The 27543-nt window shown below is 38.4% G+C and overlaps 1 protein-coding gene across 2 annotated transcripts in view; it reads right to left on the bottom strand.

The window, feature by feature from the left end:
* Positions 1–21190, bottom strand: part of MICU1 (mitochondrial calcium uptake 1) — a 247358-nt gene extending 226168 nt beyond the window's left edge. Inside the window, exons 1-2 of one of the 2 annotated variants that reach the window (XM_055325234.1) lie at positions 21074–21190; positions 18929–19088 (exon numbers count right to left, since the gene is read on the bottom strand). The gene's annotated coding sequence lies outside the window, so the exon portion shown is untranslated. The remainder of the gene's footprint in view (positions 1–18928; positions 19089–21073) is intronic. The other variant, XM_055325233.1, reaches the window with a different exon arrangement.
* Between the last annotated feature and the right edge of the window lie 6353 nt (positions 21191–27543).

Here is a 27543-nt window from a genome sequence, read left to right as displayed (position 1 = left end):
CAGCCCAGAGCGTGATCCTGGAGTCCCGGGATCAAGTCCCACATCGAGCTTCCTGCGTGGAGTCTGTTTCTCCTTCTGCCTGTGTCTCTGCCTCTCTCTCTGGGTCTCTCATGAATAAATAAATAAAATCTTAAAAAAAAAAAAAACAGTAGGGATATAGGGACACGTGGGTGTCTCAGTGGTTGAGCATCTGCCTTCATTATTTATAGAAATTTATAAAGGTGAATGTTAGGTCATGATCCAGGAGTCCTAGGATCAGTCACGATCCAGGAGTTCTAGGATCAGGTCATGATCCAGGAGTCCTAGGATCGAGTTCCACATCAGGCTCCCCGCAGGGAGCCTGCTTTTCCTTCTGCCTATGTCTCTGCTTCGCTGTGTGTGTCTCTCATGAATAATAAAATCTTTAAAAAAAGAACAGTAGGGATATAAAATATTTTTATAAACATGATCAACAACTTAATACCCATACCTGAACACTGAACAACTGCATATTATACATTCTTTCCCAATACACATAAAATTATAGAAATTGGCCATATAAAATGGAATGAAATGACAGCTATATTTTACAATTAAAGTCAAGAGACAGTGAGAGTGGGAAGTTATAGATGAAAAAGATCAGCTAAATGGTGAAGCTAGGCAATGGGTACATGGGGGTTTTGTGTATGTACGACAGAATTCATAATTTTGTATATGTTTGAAATACTTCCTAATAAAAAGTATTTAAAACTTGACTACAGAGGTTCTGGTTCAGGTTAAGATGAAGTCAGCATACTTCTTCTGGTCTCCCACTGAATGCAACTAAAAGCCCTGGATGGAAAAAGACTCTGAAAAGTAATATGTTAGCAGGCAGAATGGAAAATGAAAGACATCTCAAGGTAGCACTGAAATGGCAGAGAGTTTCCCAATTTTTCCCCTGGTCTCTCCATACCAAAATTCAAAGTTTGTTTGACACCAGATGTGTGTACTGGATGCAAACAGCTCTCCAACACCCATTTATTTCTGATTGATGAGTGGGAAAAAGGCTGCTATCAGTAAGAGAGAGTGGGAGAAATTCCCTGGATATGTGTGTCTTTGCTCATTTTGTCCCACCTCAGAAAAAACAGACACCTATAGTAGTGCAGAATAACTTGCAGCTAGGAAGACATCTAAAAATCAGAAAAAAGAGAAAAATTCTGACAGAGGAAGAACTCTTCTCCAAGAGCACTGAGGGATCTCGTTTGCTCATTTTTCTATCCTCTGGTCTCTGGATCCAGGAGGCTGATATAGCCAAATTATGTGATAGAGTAGGGAAGAGAAATTTTCAGGACTGAGTCAAAAGAAGAAGGATCATGTGGAGAAAAGAAATGTTGGGAATATCACAGAGAAGGAAAGTTCAATAAAGTGAAACCATAAGGTTCACTATGATATCCTAAGCTCATATCCAGGGTACACAGGTATAGTACACGCAGCAAAACAAAGGATATGTGAACTAAAATATGGGGTAGATAGATCACTACCACTGGCTACTGTGTGGTACACACAATGGAAAAATCTGGATAGTAATGCAAAGTTATGAAAACCAAACTGATATTGGAACTACAACCCATAAAAGGTGGGTCAGAATTTATAGCCTAACTCTAACTAGGCCAACTGCCTGCTAAGGCAAAAAAAAAAAAAAAAAAGGAAAGAAAGGGCCGAACATTCTTCATAGGATTTAAATAAAATCTGTAGTGTCAAAACATGATATTCTAGGAAAATTCTCTGCCTGCACACCTGCTCTAAAAGACTACAAAAAGTTCTTCAGATGGGAAAAAACAAACACTGGAAGGAAATCTGGAAATTCAGGAATGACAGAAGAGCAACAGAAACTGGCTTTTGTCATTTCTGAGAAGTTTTCTGTAATTTCTATCTTTGTTCCTTTGTAGATAATATATGTCATTTTTCCTGAGTGCTTGTTACTTGGTGTGTGTTAGCCTGGTTATGGGTTCTCTGTTGTCCTGGGATAGCTACAATTTTCAGGAGAGACCTCTGGGTCTTGGGCATGGGGATTTCTTGGTGGCCCTATCTATTGTCAGATATAAATTTCTGATAATCTGGGCTCCAACAGTTTTCTGCCCCTCCCCAGGGGTTGAGGGTTTATTTTTGTTTTCCTCCCCACTAGATACAAATGATTTTCACCTAAGGTAACAGGGTTTACTATCCTTCCCCAGGGCCTTAAGACTTTTGTTATTTAGATCTGAAAGGAGCTTTCTGCTTTTCTCACTGTGGTGGATGCTTCCCTACTATAGGCTGAATCTTTGGGAAGCACTTTCTGTTTTCTGCTCTTTCCCCAATGTTATAGGAAAGCTTCTGGTTAAGATCTATTGAGAAAAGCCTGTAAGTGGGTGTGAACTCTCCTGTGTCTATGGTTTCTATAGATTCCACACTCTAGCACTATCTCAAACTTAGTCATTAGCAATGTATGAAAAATTCGAGCTGAATTTAGATAAATACCCCAGAGAAATGAAAACAGGTTCACACAGAAAAAAACTATAAATTAATGTTCTTAACAGCTCTATTCATAAATAAATGAGCACATAAAAAGGTATTCAACATCATTAGCCATTAGCAATGCAAATTAAGTATATACCATTATATACTTATTTGGCTAAAAGAAAAATTACTGGGATCCCTGGGTGGCTCAGCGGGTTTAGCGCCTGCCTTTGGCCCAGGGCCCAATCCTGGAGTCCTGGGATCTGGAGTCCTGGGATAGAGTCCCACGTCGGGCTCCCAGCATGGAGCCTGCTTCTCCCTCCTCCTGTGTCTCGGCCCCCCTCCCCCCACCCCGTCTATCATAAATAAATAAATCTTTAAAAAAAAATTACTGACAATACTACATGCAGCAAGAATGCAAAACAAATGAAACTATACATCGCTGGTAGGAATGCAAAATGGTAAACACTCTGGAAAACAGTTTGACATTTTTTCATAAAGTTTAACATATATTTACCATATGACCCAACAATTCTACTCCTAGGTATTTACCCTAGAGAAATAAAAACTTGTGCTCACATAAAACCTGTATTTGAATGTGTACATTTTTTTAAATTGCCAAGATCTAGAAACAAATCCAGTATCTTTCATCAGTTGAATAAACAAACTGTGACATAAGCCTACAATGGAATAAAACCATAATTATAATGGAATGAACTCTTGGTACCTGCAACAACTTGGATCAATCTCAAAGGCATTATACTGGAAGAAGCCAGTCTCAAAGATTACATACTTCATGATTCCATATATATACATTTATAAAAAAGAAAAAACTACTGATAGAGAACTTATAGTAAGTTTCTAAGACACAGAGGTAGAGAAGGGTCTGACTATAATAGGACAGCATGAGAGAGTTGAGAACTTTCCTGTATCCTATTGCAGTGGCAGTTAAATGAATCTATATTATTAAAATTTATATATTAAATTTCAAAGAACTGTACACCGAGAGAAAAAACACTTAATTTGACTATATGATAATTTTAAAGCACTTCTATTTATTTTTTTAAAGCACTTTTAAAGATTTTATTTCTTTATTTGAGAGAGAGAGAGAGTAGGGGCAGAGGAAGAGGGACAAGTAGATTCTTTGCTGAGCGCAGAGCCTGAGGCAGGGCTCCATCCCAAGACCCTGAGATCACGACCTGACTCTAAACCATGAGTTGGATGCCCAACGGACTGTGCCACCCAGCTGCCTCTTAAACCAGCTTTAAAAACTGCATGATTCCATTTGCATGACATTTTTAAAAAGGCAAAACCCTAACAACAGAAAACAGATCAGTGGCTGCCAGGGATGGAAGTGAGGGGAAAGGCTGGCTACAGAGGAGCATAAGGCAATTTCTAGGGGTGAAAGGAACTGACCTATATCTTGATTATTGTGAACATATGACTGCATTTATTGAAACTTCGAGTATACAGAAAAGGGTAAACTTTATTGTAAGTAAACTACACTTCAATAAATTTCAGTATAGTTGCTTTTATAAAATACTTGTGGAACACACTATTTAAAAGTGATCTTGGGATCCCTGGGTGGCGCAGCGGTTTGGCACCTGCCTTTGGCCCAGGGCACGATCCTGGAGACCCGGGATCGAATCCCACATCGGGCTCCCGGTGCATGGAGCCTGCTTCTCCCTCTGCCTATATCTCTGCCTCTCTCTCTCTCTCTCTCTCTCTCTTCTCTGTGTGTGACTATCATAAATAAATAAAAAAAAATAAATAAAAAAGTGGTCTTAATTTGCATTTTACTACTTGGTGGAGCACCTACTCGGTTGATTAAGTGACCAACTCTTGATTTTGGCTCAGGTCATCATCTTAAGGTCCTGAGACCAAGCCCTGCCTGAGGCTCCATGCTCAGCAGGGAGTCTGCTTGAGATTCTCTTCCTCTCCCTCTGCCCCTCCCCCTGCTTGCCCACACACTGTCTCTCTCTAAAATAAATAAATCTTTAAAAAAATACTTAGGGCAGGGAGCCTGGGTGGCTCAGTTGGTTAAACATCTGCCTTCAGCCAGGTCATGATCCCAGGGTCCTGGGACTGAGTCCCACATGGGGTTCTCTGCTCAGAGGGAGTCTGTTCCCCCACCACTTGTGCTCTCTCTCCCACTCCTTCATTCAAATAAATAAAATCTTTTTTAAAAAGTTAAATTAAAATACAAGGGAAAAAAAGCAAAAGTATAAAGTACCTAGGAATAAGTCTAATAAAAGACTTCATTGAAAGACCTCCTTAAAGAAGACCTAAATAAATGTAATACCATTTAATAAACTGAAAAACAAAATTTTGTAAAGATGGCAATTTTCCCCAAACTAAACTATACTATCAATGCAATCCCAATGGATTTTAGTGGATCTTGACAAAATGACCCTAAAATGAATATAGAAGTACAAAGGACCAAGAAAAGCTAAGACATGCTTGGGGGGGGGGGGCACAAGGTAGGTTGGTAATGCTCTAATATTAAAACTCACTACAAATCTTAGTATCTAAGACAATGTGATATTGCCACAGAGGTACAAATAGAACAACAGAAAAAAATTTAAAACCCTAAGACATAGCCACATAAATAGATACTGACAGAGATGGGATATCAAATTAGTAGGACAAGGAAGATTTCCCAATAAATGAGGCTGGAACATTGACCCAGGGCATAGGAAAAGAACTCAATGGATTCACAATACATAAATATCAGTTCTAAGTGGATTAAACAGTATAAAAGGAAAAATGTAAAGTTTCTAGCTAATGCTGTAAGAGAATATCTCAATGATATTACAGTAGGAAAAATACCAAAAAAAAAAAACTGATAAAATATATTAAAAGCAACCATAAAAACAACATACAGGCATCATAAAAGATACCATAAAGAAAGGAAATGCAAGCTCATGCATCCACTCTGAAAAACAGTATGGAGTTTCCTCAAAAAGTTGAAAATAGGGCAGCCCGGGTGGCTCAGCGGTTTAGGGCCGCCTTCAGCCCAGGGCCTGATCCTGGAGTCCCGGGATCGAGTCCCATGTCAGGCTCCCTGCATGGAGCCTGTTTCTCCCTCTGCCTGCGTCTCAGCCTCTCTCTGTGTGAGTCTCTCATGAATAAATAAATAAAATCTTAAAAAAAAAAAAAGTTGAAAATAGAGCTACCCTACAATCCAGCAATTGCACTACTAGGAATTTACCCCAAAGATACAAATGTAATGATCTGCAGGGGCACCTGCACCCTAATGTTTATAGCAGCAAAGTCCACAATAGCTAAACTATGGAAGAGCGCAGATGTCCATCAAAAGATGAATGGATAAAGTGGAGGTGGTATATACATACAATGAAATACTACTCAGCCAACAAAAAAATGAAATCTTGCCTTTTGCAAGGACATGGATGGAACCAGAGGGTATTATACTAAGTGAAATAAGTCAATCAGAGAATATGATCTCACTCATATGTGGAATTTAAGAAACAGAAGATCATAGGGAAGGAAGGGAAAAATAAAAAATGAAATCAGAGAGGGAGACAAACCGTAAGAGACTTTTAATCATAGGAAATAAACTGAGAGGGATCCCTGGGTGGCGCAGCGGTTTAGCGCCTGCCTTTGGCCCAGGGCGCGATCCTGGAGACCCGGGATCGAATCCCACGTCGGGCTCCGGTGCATGGAGCCTGCTTCTCCCTCTGCCTATGTCTCTGCCTCTCTCTCTCTCACTGTGTGCCTATCATAAATAAAGAAAATTAAAAAAAAAAAAGGAAATAAACTGAGAGTTGCTGGGGGTGAGGCAGGTAGGGGGATGGGGTAACAGAATCATGGACATTAAGAAGGGCACGTGATGCAATGAGCACTGGGTATTATATAAGACTGATGAATCACAGCCAAAAAAAATTTAATAGAATTTAAAAACAATATTAAAAACATCAAAAAAATATTAAAAACATCAAAAAACACTACAAAGTCCAAAGAGGGACAAAACAGTTGCTACCCATATAACCATCAAAGGATTAACAACCAAATTTTATTAATAGTTCCTAAAAAAGAAAAAGAAAAATTGAGGGGCACCTGGGTGACTCAATAGGAAGAGCATGTGATTTTTGATCCAGAGGATCATTAGTACGAGCCCCACAATAAATATAGAGATTACTAAAAAATAAACTTAGAAGAAAAATGAAGATAGATAGGGAATCACAAAATTAATTTTAGGAAACTTTATATCCCTCCAAAAACGCTTTACAAGTAACAAATGATAAGTCTCACAAATATAATGTTGAGTGAAGAAGCAAATCATGAAGAATATATATATATAGTTAGGTTTCATCTATATATGGCCCCAAAACAGGAAAACTAATAAGATGTTTAGTGATACATATAACCACGATTATCACCAAAATCATGGGTGGTAATTTGTCTCCTGAAGAGGGCTGTGATTAGGAAAAGGCACATGGGGGACTTCTCAAGTGATGGGAATGTTCTTTTTTGGCTTGGGTGATGTTTACCAACATGGGTCACTTTTATAATTATTCTTTCAAGTACACATATATGTTTCATGTAGTCCTCATATGTGCTATAGCTATATATAATAAAACAATATAAAAATTTTTAATGACAACCATTCAAAAAGCTATTAGGTTGAGTTAATCTAATCATACAAGGGATGCCCGGGTGGCTCAGTGGTTGAGTACCTGCCTTTGGCCCAGGGCATGATCCTGGAGTTCCAGGATCGAGTCCCACATCGGGCTCCCTGCATGGAGCCTGCTTCTCTCTGTGTGTCTCTCATGAATAAATAAATAAAATCTTAAAAAAAAATCTAATCACACAACAGCATAAACCTAAATGGTCTATTGAAACCATGTTCCCATTTATAATTTGCTAATAAGCTAATTCATTCATTGCTAAATCTGTCTGCTTTGTCCATAAAGGTTTAACAGGGGATTGTATTATAAAAGTACCAGTTGAAAAAAAAAAAAAAGTACCAGTTGACTAAGCATAACTCTACAAAAGGCTGAGACTGACTGCAAGAAGAGCAAATTTTTTTTAAGATTTTATTTATTTATTCATGAGACACACAGAGAGAAAGGCAGAGACATAGGCAGAGGGAGAAGCAGGCTCCCCACGGGAGTGGGGGACTCGATCCCAGGACCCCAGATCACGACCTGAGCCAAAGGTAGACACTCAGCCACTGAGCCACCCAGGTGCCTCAGAGCAAATTTTTTTTAAAATAAGGAGAATATAAAACTTTGATCAGCAATAGCGTATTACAAGCACCACAGAACACAGTTAGGATACTTTACAGGCTTCCCTATTAAATTAAAGCTCCAAATCCTAAGTAATACAGAAATGATATGTGAAGACAGAACAAAGTAATCAATATTTAATAACCATGTCACCTTGCATTTGCAGAGAACTCTGTATTTTATAAGTGCTCCAATGAATACTCTCTCATATGCACTATATTTAATTTTCAGATATGGGAAATGGGGTACCAGGATTAAAATGGAACAATAATTCCATGTCTGAACTCATCTGTGGATCCATGACATGTTATTCAGAGTCCCATTCAACAGCAAAGGATTGATCAGTATTATGGACCAATGTGTAAGAATAATATATATTTCTGCAAAAGGAAGTCTCTTTCTACATAAATAACAATTTCAATGGATTTTTTTTTTCATCTTCACAGCAAGACATCTTTATAGATAGTCCTTTTTAACAATCTATCTGTAGTTTTGGTCTCTCTAGATATGAACCTGCTAGACCGACAGCAGTATCAGATATTTCAATGGATATTATCCTGCCTTTTTTACCTTTACTCCACTTCTATTTCCCCAGGTACTTCTTTCTTTTTTTTTAAAGATTTTCCCTTGCTTAATCGAAGATGTTATTGTCAACTTTAAGACTTAATTAAAGCAAAATTAGATCATAAAGCTTAACTGAACATGTAGATAAGTTTGTATTGTTGTTGTGTGTTTTGTTTTGTTCTCTTTTGTTTTTATGAGCTGAGGACCAGAAAGTTGTGTCAAGGTAATCTAGTTAATTCATTAATTCTAAATACTAGAACTTACTAACTGGACCTCTTACTGACCATTAATTTTGAAGCCAAATTTGTATTTGATTCCTGACTTGGCAACTTTGTGCTACCATAAAACAGGGATAATAACACTCACTGCAAATGACTATGAGGAGGATTAAACAAGAAAATGCTTATATAAAGTTCAGCACAGTGTCTAACACACAGTAAATTATGAATAAATATTTCTTTGGAAGGTAATAACAGGATGCTGCTGATAGTGGTAATTCAAATAAAAATTGTATTATGTAACATAAATTTCACTAAGACATATAAATACTTCACACCTAAATATCTTCCTTTTAATGCAAACAATTAAAATGCAAAGTAAAACTCTAGCCATAAGCCTTGCTATTCTAATCAAAGAAATGAACAGAAAAAACATGTATTAGAGAAATAGGAATCTTTGAACACTGTTGATGGGAATGTAAAATGGTGCAACTGCTATGGAAAACAGTATGGTAGTTCCTCAAAAAATTAAACATAGAATTAACATATGATCCAGCAACTCTACTTTGGGGAATATATCCAAAAGAATTGAAAGCAGAGACTTTAAACACATTATTTGTACACCATACTAATAGCATTATTCACAATAACCAAAAAGTGGAAGCAATCCAAGTGTCCTTCAACAAAATATGGTTTATACATACAATGGAATATTATTCAGCCATAAAAAGGTAGGAAATTCTGACAAACAATACAACATGGATGAATCTTGAGGACATTATGCTAAATAAGAAAAGTCAGTTTCAACAAAACAAACACTGTGACTCCACTTACAGGAGGTACCTAGAGTAGTCAAAATCACAGAGGCTGGGGGGAAGTGATAATACAGAGTACTACTTAATATGTATTTAATATATGTTTGCAAGTTCTAGAGATGGATGTTGGTGATGCTATCATAAGAATCTGAATGTACTTAATATCACTGACTTATACACTTAAAAATGATTAAGATGGTTAATTTTATATTGTATGTATTTTACCACAATAAAAACAATTTTTTAAATAAAAGAAGGAGGGACGCCTGGGTGGCTCTGCAATTGAGCGTCTGCCTTTGGCTCAGGGCATGATCCTGGAGTCCTGGGATTGAGTCCCACATCAGGCTCCCTGCATGGAGCACGCTTCTCCCTCTGCCTGTGTCTCTGCCTCTCTCATGAATAAATAAATTAAAGATTAAAAAAAAAAGGAAGGAAATTCTGGGGCATCTGGGTGGATCAGTCGGTTAAATGTCTGCTTTTGGCTCAGGTTATGATCCCAGTGCAGTGGGATTAAGCTCCATATTGTGCTCTCTGCTCAGTAGGTAGCCTACTTCTCCCTTTCCCTCTGCTCCTAGCCCCACCCTCCTTGTGCTCTGTCTCTCAAATAAAATCTTTAAAAAAAAAAAAAAGGAAAGAAATTCTGATACATCCTACAAAATGGATGAATCTTTTTTTTTTAAGATTTTATTTATTTTTTCATGAGAGACACAGAGAGAGAGGCAGAGATATAGCAAGAAGGAAGAGAAGCAGGCTCCATGCAAAGACCCCGATGCGGAACTCCATCTGGGGACTCCGGGATCACACCCTGAGCCAAAGGCAGATGCTCAACTCCTGAGCCACCCAGGCATCCCCCAAATGGATGAATCGTAAAGACATTAAGTGAAATAAGCCAGTCACAAAAAAACAAATACAAGATTCCATTTATATGAAAAGCCTACAGTAGTGAAATTCATAGAAATGGAAAATAGATTCATGATGCCAGTGGGGAGGAATAAGAGGAGAGATATCATCTCATGGGTATAGTTTTCTGTTTAGGAAGAAGAAAAGGGTTTGGAAATGAATGGTGGTGACTGCTGTACAACAATGCAGATATCCTTAATGCCTCCCAACAGTATACCTAAAAATGATTAAAATGGTACATTTTTTAAACTGTGGTAAAATACACATAAAACTTAGCATCTTATCTACTTTTTAGCATACAATCCCATTACATTAAGTATATCCACCATATTCTGCAATCACAGCACAACCCTCATTTTCAAAGAACAGGACAACTATATTGCAGCATTTCTCAAATTCTAGATTTATCTAGTTGCTTCCTCACAGTATGGCTTAAATGTTTCTCCAGTCCCTTCATTTCCTATAAATTCCAGTTATATCTAAAAGTGTGATTAGAAGGACACCTGGGTGGTTCAGTCAGTTAAGTATCTGACTCCTGGTTTCAGCTCAGGTCACGATCTCAGAGTCATGAAGTTGAGCCCCGTGTTGGGCTCTATACTCAGTGGGGAGTCGCTAGAAATTCTCTCTCCCTCTGCCCCTCCCTGTGCTTGCTCACTTGCTCACTCTCTCAAAAATTGGTAAATCTTTAAAAAGAAAAAAAAAAGCATGATCAAAGTCAAATTAAGTACTTTTAGCAAGAACTCTTCATAGATTATTTTGTATAACTTTGTGAGTTTTGGCATAAATTTTCTCCCCTAATGTCTAATCTGCCATTAATCCCACAAGTATATTTTTCATCTCAGACATCACAGTTTCCATCTCATCAAAGTTCCATTTTGGTCTTTTTCTTTTTAATTAATAAAATATATTTATTTTTAAAAATTTTATTTGAGAGTCAGAGCACAAACTGGGGGAGAGAGAAAAGGAGAAGCCCCAGCTGGTCAGGCAGCCTTCATGCCTGTGCTTGGTCCATAGTTCATAGGTCTAGGCAGGGCTCATGGGGCCATATTCCTCCCCGTGCCTATGCCTGCTTTGTACCGCCTTTGCTTGGGCCACAGAGTCTCTGCATTGCCTGCCTTTTTGCCTTTACCTCTTTTCTTCCCCCATCCCAGCACATGTGGAGTCTTGGCCCCCAAGCTGTGAGCTCCTCGGTGGCAGGCTCTAATAAATATGAAGTGCTGCTGCCCAACCCCCCCCCAAAAAAAAGCCGACACTTAACCAAATGAGCCACCTGGGTTCTCCAATAAAATTTATTTTTTTAGAGCAGTTTTAGGTTCACAGCAAAATTGAGTGGAAGGTACAAGAGTTGCCATATACCCCCATCCCTGCACATTCACAACCTTCTCCACTACATTTTGGTCGTTTTCTTATCTTCTATGTTTCTACTTAACATAGTCAGTCTTTCTGGGGGTGCCTGGGTGGCTCAGTTGGTTAAGTGTCCAACTCTTGATTTCATCTCAGGTTATGATCTAAGGGTTCTGAGATCCAGGCCCACATCACGCCCTGTGCTGACCGTGTAGCCTGCTTGAGATTCTTTCCCTCTCCCTCTGTCCCTCCCTCCACCCCCTGTTCATATGTTCTTTCTCTCTAAATAAACAAATAAATAAAATTCAATATTCTAGTTTAAGCATATGAAATACAATGATAAAAACTGTTTTAATATCCCTCTCTATTAATTCTATCAACTGTCATTTGTTTTGGTTTTGACTGATTTTTTTTTCTTGTCATCATGGGTCATGTCTTCCTGTTCCTGTGCATGCCTAGTTCTGCTTGCCAGTGAATTCGACCTTGTTGGATATTGGATATTTTTGTATTCCTACATCTATTCTTGAGCTTAGTTCTGGGATATAATTAAGTTTCTTGGAAACAGTACGACCCTTTCAGGTCTTGCTTTAGGCTGGAGCACCTAATTTTATTCCACTACTAAGACAAGGCCCTTTTGAGTAATCTATACAATCACGTTAAGACATTTTCTCCTCTGGCTTGTAGGAAAAAACATTATTTCTGCCTCTGCAAAAACAGTACTGTTCTTTATTCTTTTTAGGTGGTTCTCTCCCTAGCTTCAGTAGTTTCCTCACATGGATGCACAGAGCAGTTCTCAGCTGGATACCTGAGGGGGAGACTGCAGATCCAAAGCTCTCCTTCCTTTCAGCTTTCTCATCTTTAATATTCTGCTCTGCAAACTCCAGCTGCCTTGACCTCCCCAGATTGTCTCAATTCAAGGAGATCACTGCACTCTTTGTTGGGATCCCCCCTCCCTGCTCTACAGCTGGTAAACTTTCCAGGCAGCAAACCAGAGCTACTACAGAGTGCACCTCATTGGTTTCCCACCTCTCAGGGATCACTTTCCTTTGCTGCACAACTTCCAAAATCTAGGAAACCACTGCTTTGTATCTTTTGTCTGCCTTTTAAACTGTTTCAGGCAGAAGGGTAAATATGGTACTAGTTACTCCTTCTTTACCAGAAATGGATATTAAAACCAATTTTTCTATCCCTTTTATTCTTAAGTCTTTATGAATTATTTTTTTGTGAATTATTTTTAAGCCACTCTCAGACATGCTATCATTTCACTGCTACATATTTTAATATGCCTCCAAAAATATGGACTTTTCCTTCCACACAATCAATGTCACTCCTAAACAAATTTCACATTAATTCCTTGGTATGTTCTAATACCCAGACTCTATTCCAATTTCTCCAACTTCCTCAAAAATTTGTTTTAAATATCTGATTGTTCAAAATTCTCTTTAATGCTAGCATTTAATGATAAATACTCTGTGAGGAGACGCTAAATGCCTAATATCTGTTACCTTAATCTTCTATAACTCTTGCAATAAGTATCATTATTACTATTTCACTAAGAACACCACAGCTCAATGCTTTTAAGAAATCTGCCTAAGGTCTCAGCCAATACATGACAGAGGAAAGTTTCTCTGATGCAAAGCTATGCTCTTAACCATTATGATTTACTGCTATCTCAGGAACTATTAGCATAGAAAATCAGATGTTATCAATGCTGAAGTTAATCAAACTCTGAAACTACTTAATTTAAATGCTATCACACAGATCAAAGACCTGAAATAATGAGCAATGATGATTTGAAGTGTATTATATATTAAAATCCACTTGAAAAAATAAATAAAATCCACTTGATAATGTTTAAGAAAACTTTCAAATCTAAAAGCAAGTTTAATTTGACAAAGAATATGACTGAAACGAAAACTATCATCTAAAACAAAAGAATGTAGGTTCAAGTGTATAATGTTCTACAATAGCTCTGTCAAAAGAACGTATTGCAATGATAGAAATGTTTTATATCAACTATTCAACACAGTAAGCACTAGCCACATGTGGTTACTAAGCAGCTGAAATGGGTCTACTGAAATTGATAAATTGAGCTTTAATTTGAACCTTAATTAGCATAAATCTAAATTGTAATTAACAATTCATCTGGCTGTCTCTACCACTAGATTGTGAGCTCCTTAACGAATGGAATATTTTTCCTCTCCCCCCCACCCCGGTGCCTTGGTATATATTAGACAGATAAAATATGGTTATTGTTGTGTGGTAGAATGTGTGGATGGAATTTACTAGGTGCGTCCAAGTAAGTTTTCTAAATGCATCAGACTGATACAGGTTATAGTGTGCAGACTTTATCTACTGGATTGATTCTATTCTGATTTTTTCTTGAGATTTTATTTATTGATGAGAGACACAGAGAGAGAGGCAGAGACACAGGCAGAGGGAGAAGCAGGCTCCCTGTAGGGCCTGATGCGAGACTCAATCCCAGGACCCTGGGATCTCAACCTGAGGCAAATCAAAAGCAGACGTTCAATCACTGAGCCACCCACATGCCCCATTCTGATTTTTAAAGCAGATGAACTATCTTACTCATATATTCACCAAATATGCTCTGAGCTTGTAGAGACTACAGGCACTCTGTTGCATGTTCAGGATATTATGATGAATAGACTTGTTTCTGGCATCAAGAATCACTCCATCTCATAGAAAATACATACAACTGTTCCACAAAATAAGAGTATTTTCAAAAGGTAAAAATTATTATTATGGGAACCACCAAAAAAAAAAAATAACCACTTGAGGGTAAACTCTTGCAAACTGAAAAAACAATGCAATCTCATTCAAAGATGAACAGCAGCTCACCAGTTAAAAGATGGCAGGATAATGGTGAGGCATTCCGAACACAACAACACAACAACAACAACAACAAAAGTATGGCTTTTGTTAGGGGGATCAAAAAGTAGTTTACTATGACTAGAACATAGGGGAAGGCATAGGAAGGAAAGGTAGAGTCATAAGAGCTCAACTAGAAAGATATACAGATGGTGACTTAGGATGTCTCAACATTACGATGGTGTGAAAGTAATATGCATTCAGTAGAAATTGTACTTCTAATTTTTTAATTTTGACCTTTTCCTAGGCTAATGACACATGGTACAATAGTTTTTCCTAAGCTGGGCAGCAGCAGCAGCAAGCCACGGGTCCCAGATGTGATCAAGAGGATTAACCACCAACACACAACCATTTTGTTTTCTTTCAGTATTAAGTTACCTAAGATATTCAACACTTTATTATAAAGCAGGCTTTGTGTTAGATGATTTTGCCCACTGTAGGCTAAAGTAAGTGTTCTAAGGGACATCTGGGTGGCCCAGTGGTTGAGCGTCTGCCTCCGGCTCAGGGTGTGATCCTGGGGTCTTGGGATCAAGTCCTGCATTGGGCTCCCCGCAAGGAGTCTGCTTCTCCCTTTGCCTATGTCTCTCTCTCTCTCTCTCTCTCTCTCTCTCTCTCATAAATTAAAAAAATAATAAAATCTAAAGTCTGTGTTCTGAGCATGTTTAAGGTAGGCTAGGTTAAGCTATGACGTTCAATAGGTTAGGTGTATTAAATGCATTTTTCACTTGTGGTATTTTCGACTTACAATGGCTTTATTGGAACATATCACCATTATTATAAGCCAAGAAAGATCTGTGTTAAAGCTGAATTCTGGGACACCTGAGTGGCTCAGCAGTTGTGCATTGCCTTTGACTCAGGACATGATTCCAGTCTGGGGATCGAGTCCCGCATCAGGCTCCCTGTGAGGAGCCTGATTCTCTCTCTGCCTATGTCTCTGCCTCTCTCTGTCTCTCATGAATAAATAAATAAAATCTTAAAAAAAAAAAAAAAAGCTGAATTCTAATGCTGTGTTATGTTATAGAATGCTCACTTAATCCTAATAGGAGAGTAAATGAAGTACCAATATTTATTTTTTTAAAGGAAAAAAAACAGCCTGCAGATTTAGTTCCATTACTCCATGAACAAACTTTAAAAAGAAAAAACAAGATTATAAGTAGTGTTTATAATAGATACCAAGTAACTGTCCAACTCTGAATAAGCAAGGTATTAGGATAGGCACTTTAAGTTTTAAATGAACAACATTAAATCACGTTGAATAGAAACATAAACATTTGTATACCTGAGATGAATTATGGAAATACACTTCTCCAAGATTACACTAAAGTTTCAATTTTCTCATAGTCGGTAAAACTCACCTTGAACTTATTAGTTAGCCTAGGATATGTTTACAGTTTGCAAAACTGATTAGTTTAAGGGAAAAAAGATTAATCCATTTCTAGGTATTTATTTTCTCATAAATAGGCCTAAAACACCTCTTCTCTCAATATGGCAATATTTAACTTCCCAATGCCAGGTCATAAATTATATTTCATGTCAATCACTTCTTACAGTTACTCAATTCCATGTTGCCTTTTTTGGTTTTTCACGTAACATTCTAAACTGTCATCTCTTCTACCTGCAGGTGTCCAACATAACATGTTCTTACAGCATTGCTTCACAGGAGTATCATCCTGAGCTCATTCTTAAAAATAAAAACAAATCCATTTTTATTATTTCTGCCAACTACCACAAGTCACCATAAATTCTGATCTGAACACTCAAGATGCTCAACACCTAGCTCTCCTGGTATAGTCAAGGAATGTGAGATCTTCTACTTAATATTAAACTTTGCTAAGCTCAGAGTTTGTGCAAAATTCTCTCAATACATTCCTTCAGGCTAACAGTTACATACCAAGATTAGGCAATCTTTAAATACTTGGGCAGTCCACCAATAATTATGTAGTTTACACAAAGTTTTCTAGTTTATTGCTATATGTGCAACACGGAATTAAAAATCTGCTAAAATTGTGGCTCAGTTGATTGAGGGTCTGACTCTTGATCTCAGCTCAGGTGTTGGATTTCAGGGTTCTGAGTTCAAGCCCCACACTAAGCGTGGAGCCTACTTAAGACACTACAGACACACACACACACACACACACACACCCCTGCTAAAATAAAGACAAAACTGAAGAAAGAACAATCTTATTCCTTAGCACCTGTATATACATTTAAACTACTGGGGCTAAACATTCTGAAATTGAGGATATAAAAATCTTTGTAAACAATATTTCTTGTTATTGTCATTATTAACAATTACATTTAATGAGAATCTACTATACCCAAGGTACTTGGCATACATTAAGTTACTCCTCACAAGACCCCCATGAGTATTATTATTTCTATTTTGCAAATGGAATAAACTCAAATTCAGAGAGATTAGTTTGCTCAATATCAAGACATGACAGAGTTGGGTTTCAGAATATAAATCTCGTAAAGTCTGTGACACCAGTATTAGCGATTAAGCTCAAACGTCCATTGAACTGCTAACATTTCTTTTAAACAAAATCAAGACAGTGGAGTTACTTCAATTATATTTTCTCTTAAAATATAATATAATCCATAAAGATACAAAAGCAGACCTTAACATTGACTATAGTTTTAAAGTTAATACCCAGTGACAACAATTTGTGACAATTGTAGTGATTTATTTTTCAATGCTCAAAATGAAGTAGTTCTATACTAACAGATTTTTAAACACATATTAAAAGAAGCAAGCTTTCAACCATATAGATTACATATACTTAAACACTCAACATTATTGTTACTATTTATAAACTGCAATTTGTTAAGTTTACTCACAGTAATAAAAATACTTATCAATAAATGATTTTAACAAATGGGATAAATACACAATATATTTAAAGTTAGAAAAGCTGAAAAAAAAAAAAAGTTAGAAAAGCTGAATACTCCAGAGCACAGGTACTAATCATATAACAACACAGGTACAAATATATGCTACTTGAAGAGTTTAAATTTCAAATTCCATTAGTTAATAAAGTAGACATTTTAAAAAAATAACACTGAAACTGTAAAATACAATTAACTTACACTGGGAAAGGAAAGCAAGTTCTCTAAATTAAAAAAAAAAAATGTGTGTGTGTGTGTATGTAAAATTACTTCAGTGAACTATGTTGTTTTTGCCTGTCCAGAAACCCTTCTCTCCCCTCCAGAAAATGACACCTCAATTTTTCCAGAGGAGCCATACTTTTGTTGCCTTTTTTTTTTTTTTTAAATAAACTCTGCACCCAACATGGGGCTCAAACTCACAACCACAAGAGGGGGATGCTCTACCAACTGAGCCAGCCAGGCACCCCAATGTTGCTTACTCTGAATTCACGTGGTTTAAAACTGTATGCCTCCCAAATCCCACTCCATGGTGACAACAAAATCCAATCCTGACTACACAAAGCATTCCCATCACTCTGGCCACAGACACTGCCTCCAGGATGAGCAATGACATAAGTCAGGTTAATAAAATTCCCATACAGTAGTTTGTTGGAGTTATAAAGGGAAGTTCTCTTTCTTTTGGAGTTTCTAAGGCTGTAGGATGTAAGTCTGGTGCTATTAGTACAATCTTTCCCAGAGAGTTTTACTTCAGGCTCTACTTTTCCACACTGATTCCCAAATAGCAACGGAAACTAGTGGTTACCTACTAGCATGGGAAAAGATAAATTAGGATTTCAACTTTCAATGTTTTATTTTCCATGTTTCCATTTTTCAAAAACATACACTTTTATGAGAAATATAAAACATTTAAAAATACTGCCCCTGTGTTTTCTTCTCAAATATGCTCAGATACCAATATTTAACATCTTAAAAGTATTAATAATTTTCTCATAATTTACAAAGTATATAGAAATCTATTTTTTTTAATATTTATTTATGATAGTCACAGAGAGAAAGAGAGAGAGAGGCAGAGACACAGGCAGAGGGAGAAGCAGGCCCCATGCACCGGGAGCCCGATGTGGGATTCGATCCCGGGTCTCCAGGATCGCGCCCTGGGCCAAAGGCAGGCGCCAAACCGCTGCGCCACCCAGGGATCCCTAGAAAATCTATTTTAAAGGAATCAGCTTTTCCACTTGGCAAAAAACCAAGTTATTTTTGTTTTGTTTTATTTTTTTTGAGGGGGGTGAGTAAAACTTTTTTAAAAAAAATAGGTTCTCTTAATAAAAATTGGTTCTCTTTTTAAAAGTAGTATATTAGACAACTCTATATGGAAAAAATTGGTTAACATCCAGCAAGTGTTACAGCCACTATAAAAAATCACTCACGGGGATCCCTGGGTGGCTCAGTGGTTTGGCACTTCCCTTCGGCCCAAGGGCGTGATCCTGGAGTCCCAGGATAGAGTCCCGCATCGGGCTCCCTGCATGGAGCCTGCTTCTCCCTCTGCCTGTGTTGTGTCTCTGCCTCTCTGTCTCTCATGAATAAAATCTTTTAAAAAAAAAAAATCACTCACTAGGGACACCTGGGTGGCTCCGTGGCTGAGCATCTGCCTTTGGTTCAGGGTGTGATCCTGTTGTCCCAGGATGGAGTCCTGCGTCAGGCTCTCCACAGGAAACCTGCTTCTCCCTCTGCCTAGGTCTCTGCCTCTCTTTGTGTGTCTGAGTAAACACAATCTTAAAAAAAAAAAAAAATCACTCACTAAAACTAAAGATTAAAAGTGACCAAATTAGGGGGTGCCTGGGTGGCTCAGTAGATTAAGCTTCTGACTCAGGTCTCAGCTCAGGTCTTGATCTCAGGGTGGTGAGTTCAAGCTCCGAGTTGGGCTCCATGCTGGATGGGGAGCCTACTTAAAAAAAAAAAAAAAAAGTGACCAAATTAGGTTTAATAACATTTAGTCCTATAATCCTAAATAATATAAGACCTGAAGGGTCAGTTATATCTTTCAGTTATATTGTACGTAATATTGCATTATGGGAGAAGTCATATACCATTGTTTATTCTTAAATATAGGAAAATCGGTCTCTGGGAATGTATAAAGTCTACTGAATACAGTAATTATAAAGGAAGAGAGCAATACACGCTTTTGTTCTGTTGCTTTTGTTAGCTTCTATCATTCTTTCCCTTTCTTCCCAAGCACAGAACCCACTCCTGAATCGTCACTTTCTGTTAGTATTACTCTGTTTTATAATCCTCAGTAAAGACACTTGGAAGGCTTCATTGACACTTTCTTGGCATAATTGATGGCCAGGGTTATGTTCTTTATTTTTTTCTTCAAACTTTTATTTAAACTCTAGTTCACATACACTGCAATACTGGTTTCAGGAGTAGAACTCCGTGATTCATCACTTACATACAACACCCAGCGCTCTTCATAACAAGTGCCCTCCCTAATACCCATCCCTAACTAGCCCATCCCCCACCCACCTCCTTCCAGCAACCCTGTTCTCTTATCTTTCAGAGTCAGAGTGATGTTCCTAAAGTGGAAGAAATAATCACCTATCAAGAGCGACGATATAGAACAGCTGGAGGCCAGAGCCATCCTCTCACGAACTAATGGCAGGTTCTAAAAAGTTTTTTAAGATAAGATGATACTCAACAAGCTCATTAACTTGTCCAACACCAGAAAGACAGCATGTAGGTCATCCTGGACAACACCTCTGCCTCAAGATGTGGACGTTTTATTAACTAGTCAGATGGATTAACTTAATTCTAAACCTTAACTCTCCCACGTCTGTCAACCCCAACTTTGTCTGCAAAAAAAAAAAAAAAACCCTTTCTTCCGCTAGGTCGCTAGCACACATGACCCGAGGGATGCTTCAACATAAAGGTGTATCCAAACCACCCAAAACACTGAAATAAAAACACTGATAGAAGTAACCAAGACAACGGGTCTTTTCCGGGTACCGCGAGGGGAGTATTTTACTGTATTCCCTTAGCCACAGATTGGTTATTCTGTTTACATTTAAAAAGACCTACAATAGTTTTCCGGCGATTGAAAGGAAAAGAAAGCCTAAGACTGCAGGGACAGCAGGTTAAGGAACAGCCTGTTTTGGACTCTCCTCTCAACAGGCACAGGGGCAGTAACGCCCTCGGGGGGCCGGCGTGGGGCGCGGGAGGGCCAGAGCCGGAAGGCGCCCGAAAACATCAAGACTTAGCAGTCCCAGCCGGCGGCGCTTGGTTCTGCTCCTTCGGGTCCCCGCTGACCCTCTACTTTTTTTTTTTTTTTTAAATGCTTACTATTCCCACCAACAAGAGACCTGAGTGCAAACTCCATCACCCACTTCCATCCGCGTCCACATTACCAGCGGGACCGGTCAAGCCCGCCTGCCGCCGGGGAGAGAGAACGCCGGCGCCCGAGTGACCCCGGCGGCTGCGAACTCGGTCCTGGGACGGAGATCTCCCGGGACAGCGAAAAGGGACGCGGTTAGGGGAAGGGAAGCGGGGCACGGGAAGCAGACGCCACTGCGGGCTCCTCGCAGGCCCCTGAGCCGAGAGCGTGAGCGAAGACAGCTCTGCCGCCAGACCCGAAGTCGCCGCATCCCAGAGCCCACAAACGGCCGGCCCGGAAGGTCGGATCCCTCAAGCGGTTTTGCCCTGACTTTCCTCTCGACTTCCCTAAATGGCCGTCCCTTCACACCCTTCAGAGTCCAGGACTCACCTGTTCGCACCGGGGCTGCCGACGCTCTGGGGTCAAAGCCGCCCACCTCTACCGACCATAGAGACGAAACACCGGCGGAGAGAAACCTCCACCTCCACCGCCCACTCTCACGTGACTCTCCTAGTCGCTGCGACTGTTGGGATAGTGGCGAGATACGTGGGGGGCGGGGCTCGGAGAATCCGCCCCGCCCCCGGCCTCGGGCCCCGCCCCCGGCCTCGGGCCCCGCCCCCGGGCCCGGGCCCCGCCCCGGCCTCGGCCCACGCCCCGGCCTCAGGCCCCGCCCCCTAGGCTTAAGGCCCCGCCCCCGCCTCGGGCCCCGCCTCCTCGGTGTTAAGGCGGGAAAGCGCGAGGGCTCGCAGAAACTCTGCCTTTCCCTCTAGCACCCAGTTCCCAGCACACACCGAGCGTACCCACCAAGTGTCCGTTAAATTGGATTTTTTGTGCCTGCTGCCACGTCGCTGGTACTCATTTACGTGTTGACTAAGCACCAGGGAGACAGTGAAAGGAAAACTGGACCGCAGTAGCTTGAGAATTGTTCCTTTCGAACTGTGTTTAGGTTTAGACTTCTAGTAAAATGTCCCCATCTGTGACCTTGAAGCTTCTTTGAATTTAGGAACCTCACCACTTCCTCTACTCTGTGGGGTTTTCAGCTGTTCTCTTTAGTAGTAACACCGTGGGAGAGTTTAGCCGCTAAGCTGCTAAGAATGTGTTTTTCTCCGAAGATGTTGCTGTCTTATTTGGGGATGGAAAAGGATCGTCTCTCCTGCTATGAAAATAGAATACAAATGCTTTGATTATGGTACCAGAGGATTTTTCAAATAAAAAATTCCTCTTCAAGGGTTTCCCTGGCAGAGCTGTGAAAAAAAAAAGGCCACAACCATGGAAACAAAAGGCGTCGAACTGGGGTCAAATCACCGGGTTCAATTGTGAAGTAAGCGGAGCAACTATTTTCTCCCTTTCTTTTCAGATGATACCCTTTCCCCACTAACCTAAGAAAAATCATTGTGGGGATCCCTGGGTGGCTCAATAGCTTAGCGCCTGCCTTCAGCCCAGGGTGTGATCCTGGAGTCCTGGGATCGAGTCCCACGTCGGGCTCCTTGCATGGAGCCTGCTTCTCCCTCTGCCTGTATCTCTGCCTCTCTGTGTGTGTGTGTGTGTGTGTGTGTGTGTGTGTCTCATGAATAAATAAATGAAATCTTAAAAAAAAAGAAAAGAAAAGAAAAAGAAAAATCATTGTGATCCTGACACTGTGCTAGCACTTTACAGACAACCCAATGTTTATTTACAACTACCGGGTGAGATGGATAAGTTTGTATTCAATGGCAGGTGGAGAAGTGGTAATGCGGTCAGTTCTGCTAAGGGAACTAAGTCCTCATCTGAGCACACCAAGGTCTGGACTCTGAAGCAGCATTCTGCTGTCCCCAGCTCTACCTGCCACAGTGGTTAAGATGCTTCTCAACTATCAAAATAACCTTCCCATGCATTGAGAGTCTATTCACTGTGAAGTGAAAACTCTGATCAAGAAATCCTTCCCCATTTCTTAGCAGGCACTCATCATGGTATCCTTCTCAGGCAGCATGTCAATGAACTTTCATAATGGACATTTCAAGTTCTGTTATAGATTACAATGGAACAACTTGGGGGTCCCATAGAACCTTAAGTAGAAGCTAAGTCAACCGTTTCTCAGAGCTAGGAAAAAAGGAAGTTTAATCACCATTACATAAATGTTGAACAAAAATCCATTAATAAGAGTTGGTGTAATTTGATCTAATTTTAGGCAATATTTGTCCATATAAAACTAAATAATGTGCAAAAACATAAATCACTGGCTCTCCAGCTTGTTGGTCTTTTTAGACCCCTTTACTTTCCTAATAATTATTGAAGATTCCAAGCAACTTTTGGTTATGTGTACTATACCTATAAATACTTAACATGTTAGAAATTAAAACTTAACATATTAGGAATTAGAATTAATGGGCATTAAAAAATAACAAGCCCATTATATGCTGATATAAATAACATTTTTTGGATAACTATATTTTCAAAAAAACAGAAGAGCAGTATGATTTTATATTCTTGCAAATTTTTTTAATGTCCAAGTTATAGAAGACAACTAATTTTTGTATCTTTTCTTCATTAATCTGTTTCTTTTTTTTTTTTTTAAGATTTTATTTGCTTATTCTTGAGAGACAGAGACAGGCAGAGACAGAGGCATAGCCTGATGCAGGACTCCAAGCCAGGACCCCAGGATCATAACCTGAGCCAAAAGCAGATGCTGAACCACTGAGCCACCGAAGTGTCCCTTCATTAATCTGTTTTGATATACATATCGTGTAGCCTCTGGAAGACTCCACTGTACACTCAGAGAATGAGAGTGATAAAGACAAATAACAGCTTATTACTAGGGAAAAAGTCTTGACTTTATGGATCACCAGAAAGAGTTTCAGGAACCTCAGGACTCCTTGGACCACGCTTTGAGAGCTGCTGTTTTATACCATAGACATATCAACTACTATTTTCTTTTTGTCTAGTCATTGGCAATAAATAAAACATGTAGTAGAAAGAGGAACAAGACAGAAAATTTATAGACTAGATCAATCATAAATGTGAACATTCTTAATTTTTCAAAAGCATAGAGTAAGTTAGAATTCAGGGTAATAACTGAAAACAATTACTTCTGCATTAACAATCAGACCACCAATTCAATACTCTTTCAGACTGCTGCGCAAAGTAGTTCCTCTCGCATAAATATAGAATATCCCTCACGTGAGTTTGTATTCCTTGCACAAACTAGATATTAAGATTCCAATAAAATTTGAAGTCAAAATTCTTGTTCTAAGCATATATCAAATGCCCATTATATGCAAGGCTCATAATAGGTGCTGGGCTTATAAAAATTTATAAGCACAGTTCCTGCCCTTGGGCAGCTTGTTTGTATAATGAGACTTACATCCTGGAATAAATATATATTTTGTCATATCCAATAATTCCCAAATCAGTTTAATGATCAAAGTCTCAGAATTATCTTGGGAGATTTTTAAAATATAGATTCTTGGATCATGAGATACACAGTTTAAGTAGAACAGGGTGGGGCTCAGGAATTTCAATTTTTAAAAAGTGACCCAGGTGATTCCCATACAATGAGAAATACCTGCAACAAGCAAATGAATTTGACCTTTGTTCCTGGTACCTTAACACCTAAAACATGATAACTTTTATCTCATCTTCAATATTTCAATAGTATGTATTGTTGAAAGATCTGTGTTATCAAGAGACAGAATACATATTCAATTTCATTCAGTTAAAATAGAAATTGGTGTACTTATTTCAAGCATTTTATAGTTCATTTGCCTTTATCATATAAAAATAATAATATGACATGTTACCACAGCAGTTTTCAACATATCTCACCACTATTAAAAAGCAAAACATCTTTGCAACAAGCATCTGACTGCAGAAAGTGTTATTTTATACAGTTTGGATTCAATTTCTTTAAAATGAATTCAATGAGACGTCCCATGTTTCATTACACTTATCTTCAGGGTTCCACAGATTATGTTATAGTGTTTCAAAACCTATGCAGTCTTCCATCACAAATTTACTTTGATGATACATTATATTCCAAAAGCTATCTGGAGACTTATGATCCATAGTTACTGTCGCAGTATGTGTTCTTTGCTAATAGCTATAGACAGAATTAATTAAATTCAAGTAAATAAGAAAAATCCAAAAAAACAAGCTAAAGTTTTTTTTCTTACCACAAAGGGAAAAAAGGAAATATCTAAATCAGCCATAAATGTGATGATTTGTAAAAATCAATATGTAGTCCTTTTGATTTTTTTATTGAAACTAACTTCAAAAAAATAAAATAAAATAAAATAAAATAAAATAAAATAAAATAAAATAAAATCTAACTTCAAAATTGAAGGTTCCCAGCCCAGATCTTGATTTCTAAATACCTGTGCCCATGAAAAAAAACCAGGGGTTCTTAACAAAACAGCTGATTTGGGGTCAAGGGCAGGAAGTCTAAGAAATAAGGAATCCAGGGATACCTGGGTGACTCATCAGTTGAGCATCTGCCTTTGGTTCAGGGCATGATTCCGGAGTCCCAAAATTGAGTCCTGCATCAGGCTCCCCGCAGGAAGCCTGCTTCTCCCTCTGCCTGTGTCTCTGCCTCTCTCTCTGTACTTCTCATGAATTAATAAATAAAATCTTTAAGAAAAAAGAAGAAGAAAAAAAAATAAGGAACCCAGAAATAAGGAATGCTCAGAAAATAAAATAAGGGCATGTCAACAAGACTTGGCTTAAAGAGCCTCTCCTTGGCCAAATCTGGATAACTCAAGTATCAAAATAAGAACAATAATGAATTATGATCCATAGAATAAAATATAAATTCATGAGTCTATACTAATCAGAGAGAAGTGGAGAAAGAGGAAAGATGTTCTTAAAAGAGAATGTCATGATAAATACAGAAAGATTGTGGAGTTGGGAAATTGCCACTTTGCTACCATCAGAAGCAATTGGTTTAGGTAAACATCACCAATGGATTCAAAAGCCAGGGGGAAACTTGATGAGAAGCAGCATATGTTTATGTTTTCAGAGTATCTCCTCACACATTGTGTATTTGTTGGGAGGGAAAAATAGTAACTATACAGTGGAGAAACTAGGCAATACTTCCATCAGTGATCATGTGCCTCCTAATGTGATACCATGAGAAGGACATAGCACTTGAATCTAATCCTTGTTGAGAAAACACCAACCAAACCTATACTAGGAACATTCTATGAAATAACCAGCATGGGGTGCCTGGGTGGCTCAGGGGTTGAGCATCTGCCTTTGGCTCAGGGCATGATCCCAGCGTACTTGGACAGAGTCCTGCATCCGGCTCCCTGTGGGGAGCCTGCTTCTCCCTCTGCCTATGTCTCTGCTTCTCTGCTTCTCTGAATCTCTCATGAATGAATAAATAAAAATCTTAAAAAAAAAAAAAGAACCATCCTGAAAAAAAAAAAAAGGCTGAAGAACTACCTGTGTCATACTCAAAGGGAATAAAGACTTGACTACTGAAATTAATACATGATCCTAAACTAGAACTTGTACCAGTTGCAGGATAATCCTAGAAAAGATTTATTGGAACAATTGACAAAATTGGAATATGGATCATAGATTAAAGTAGCTTCCATATTTGGTAACTGTGATAATTATATAATTATATAAAAGAGTATCCTTTTTCTTAGTGAATATAAACTAATCTATGAAGAGTTAAAGGGTCATGATATATGCAATCTATTCTCAAATGGTTTGAAAAAAATAAAGCCAAATATCTAGAAAGAAAATGATAAAACAAATGTAGCAAAATGTTAAAATTTGGTGAATTTGAATTCCAGTATTCAGGAATTCTCCTTCCTATTCCTACAATTTTTCTGTATGTTTAAATATATTTTAAGATTTTATTTGTTTAGATAGTTTCTAAAAAGAGAGTGCCCATGATAAATACAAAGAGGAGAATGTGCAGAGGGAGAGGGAGAGAATCTCCAGCAGACTCCACACTGAGCACAGAGCCTTACACAGAGCTCAAACCCAGGATCCTAAGTTGAAACCATGAGTTGGACATTTAACTGAGTCACCCAGACCCTCCATTTTTAAATTATTATTTTTTTAAGATTTTATTTATTTATTCATGAGAGACACACAGAGAGAGGCAGAGACATAGGCAGAGGGAGAAGCAGGCTCCCTGCAGGGAGCCCAATGCAGGACTCGATCCCAGGACCCTAGGATCACGACCTGAGCCAAAGGCAGACAGTCAACCACTGAGCCACCTACGTGCCCCTGTTTAAATTATTTTCAAAAAGAAAACAGTAAAGCATTCTCCAATATCTTTCTTTCTTAAATTTCACTCCAAAATTGACGAGAACATTCATCATGAAACTTTTCACTGTTTTTAGTCCTTTTATTTCAACTAACATTAGAGTCAAGTGATAGTTACACTTTATAACTTTAGTTGATTATATATAATCAACAAGAAGAAAAGCAGATGAATTTATCAAAGGCCAAAAAATTTCCTAATCCCAGTTGTAGGAACTTCTTATATTTGCAATGGAAATTTTATTCTAGATGTTTTAAGAAATGGACTAATTCAGCCAGTTAGTTGAATCAAGGTTAAATAAGCAAGACAAAGCAAAAGTAGTAACTTGTTTCATTTTCCTCAAATTATTAGTTTTTCAACCTCCTATAAACATCATCTAAAGTTTCCTCTAAAATATTTGGTAAGCCAGGGTTTTTTCCCCTATATTTTTAGTTTTAGTTTGTCTCATAATTTTTACAAATTATTTTTTAAATACAAAGATATACATTCCCTTAAATTCAAACAATTGAGAGTTAACTACTATTATATTTTTTATTCCTTCTGGACTCTTTTCCATGCTTATATCAATGTATATATCTGTATATGTAGACAGTTTTTTCTAAAATGG

Source organism: Nyctereutes procyonoides, unplaced genomic scaffold (assembly GCF_905146905.1).
Source record: "Nyctereutes procyonoides isolate TBG_1078 unplaced genomic scaffold, NYPRO_anot_genome, whole genome shotgun sequence".
Taxonomy (NCBI): Eukaryota; Metazoa; Chordata; class Mammalia; order Carnivora; family Canidae; genus Nyctereutes; species Nyctereutes procyonoides.
Note: the sequence above shows the minus strand (reverse complement) of the source record. Positions and strands in the feature narration are given on the sequence as shown.